Genomic DNA, 2,500 nt, shown 5'->3' on the forward strand with positions numbered 1-2,500 from the left:
GAGGGGAGAGCAGGGGGGAGAGCAACTCGAGTGTGTTTCACATTTCAATGGGGAAACAACCGCCTTCGTCTCACACAACAAGCATATGCTGGGTAACCTTATTGACATGGAGAGGGGCTACGGGGTTGAGTAGAACACTCTCTCTCACACACACACACACACACACACACACACACACACACAAAAAGACTTCAAACACACTCCACATTAGTGGACCTAAGTAATGGTGCATTTCAGAACCTGCGGCTAATAGATTTCTTTCTTCCCTGCTTCTTTTGAGCTTAATGCCATAAAAAAAGATACTCTGGCAAACATCTTGCTGTTCAAACTGGTCTCCATGTCCTGATTCCTGCAAATTGTATCTCTTTTCAGTTCAAATATTTTTTTTCTGTTAAATACCACATCACTAACTGACCACCTTTTCCGCATTAGCTTCATTGTGTGTTGTCAGGAGTGTACAGGCGACCCTGTGCGTGTGTGCGTGTGTGTGTGTGTGTGTGTGTGTGTGTGGAGACGGAAGAGCGGATTAACCTGAGGACAGCGCCAGAGAAACACCAGGAGCACTTTGGGTAATTTCAGGCCAATCATCCAATCAGAGCGTCCGACCCCGTGGAGCCTTTCCCATGCGCTAACGACACTTGCCATATTTTCACCTGAAGACCCATAACTCATAAACTTGAGTGATTACAATTCACCTCAAAAAAGCAGCGCCGAGGCCCCCTTGCAGAGGTTAAAGACATAACCCCCTGTTTACTTAGCTCCAGAGCCTTAGGGGGCTTTGGGATTTGCCCGGGTCCCACTTTAAAAAACTCAAAACAAATGCACACATAAGCCATCCCAGGGTGTTATTGTAGTGACCAACCCAAGGGCGACATGGCTACGCTAACCACATAGATGGAAGGCACTCTAGATGCACAGCGTAATTGTTAAGAAGTAGAATAAGAAGACGAGAATGAGAAGTTAATGAGAATTTAATGCAAAAACATTGAGATCTGTTTTTTTTTCTTCTTAAAATTGCTACAAGAGATTGGATAACTTTTTACTGTAAACCACCAGCCAGACGGCACTGCTGCGCTCTCAAACACATCATTTTCAGTGGCATTCACAGCGCAATAACGGTTTGCCACCCTCGCACACACATCGTTGAACTTTGACCTAGGCGCACAGCAGTGACTACTATTTTGCGCTGACCCAGCTTCCTATTTGAAAGCCCCATCAGACCTCATTTTGTTGACACACATATGAGAGCCATTTAGATCCAACATGAATGTCTCCCAGTTTTTTAGGTTTTTTTAGGCACTCATCTTTTTCTTTTTATAGCTCTCCAAATATGTTTCCATTTCCAAATGAAACATCCACAATTTCAATAATGTTGTCTCTGGCTACTTTGCACCTAGAATCTTTCAGCCTATATACAGCAATGCCAGTGCTGTTAGAACACCGTTAGAACACTGTTCTAACAATGTTCTAATAGTGTTCTTACACTGTTCTTCAACAACTGTTACAAGGCTAAATAAACCACAATGACAGTATTGTGACATGAGGAAATTATTCACTACTTAACTCTAATTGACAACTTACAACAACCGTAATTTCCTGACCTTGGTTTATACATTGATTTTGCATAATTTCCCCAGCAATAAGGTTAATACACAGGGGTGGGCTATACATGGGAATGGTTTTCTTTTCTTAGTTTTTCTGTCTTATCTCATCATTGGGCTATTTGGCACAGTGGTTAATCCACAGGTGTGGTCAATACAAGGTTTTTTTTTTTTTTAATTAGCATAAAACCTAATTGTGCGGTGTATACTCAATGCGGCTAATACACAGGAAATAACTGTACAACTATTTGGCCCTGATTTACAACCAACAAGTAGGCCTATACAAAGTGAAATCTAGATAAGCCATGCAGACTCCTTTTGGACATCGGTGCTTTGAACAGATGAAGCTGAAATGCCGTCATAATCGGCAAATGGGTGTTGGATGGAAAGAGAGCTGCTTTTGATGAAAACAACCATTAACTGTTCAGGATGTGGATGGATCTGTTCTGTTTTAGGATATTCTAGCAGCCCCGTGGCACAGGAAACATTATATGAATAAAGGGGACGAGTTCACTAAATATCAGCAAATTCAGAATGCAATGCCATGAAGTCGGTCAGGACCATGATTAAAAGCATGCCCCCCAAAATACCATATTAGCTTTCGGATTACCTAGCACTCAGCCCCAAATCTCTCAATTGGCAAATTTCTTCTGTCCAAACACTTTTTTTGATTGCAACAGTGTTGAGTTGTAACATTTAAGCATAGGCATGTCATTTGTATATATATGAAATAACAGAGTAACAGCGCAGCACAGTTAACAAGGCAATCTGAGCAGTGTAGATCTGATTGTGAGGCACTTCAATGAAATATAGAAACGAATTCCATTAGACTAGCAGACCAATGTATATTTCCTGACTGCCTATGGAGGCAAAACCACTTCAGACATGTGGTCATGTGA

At 41.7% G+C, this 2,500-nt stretch overlaps 1 long non-coding RNA gene across 1 annotated transcript in view; it reads right to left on the reverse strand.

Annotated features, from left to right (window-relative positions):
- LOC121681037 overlaps nt 1–2,500 on the reverse strand; it is a 13,169-nt gene that overhangs the window by 10,293 nt on the left and 376 nt on the right. The window lies entirely within an intron of this gene.

This window comes from Alosa sapidissima, chromosome 13 (genome assembly GCF_018492685.1).
Source record: "Alosa sapidissima isolate fAloSap1 chromosome 13, fAloSap1.pri, whole genome shotgun sequence".
In the NCBI taxonomy this organism is placed as follows: Eukaryota; Metazoa; Chordata; class Actinopteri; order Clupeiformes; family Clupeidae; genus Alosa; species Alosa sapidissima.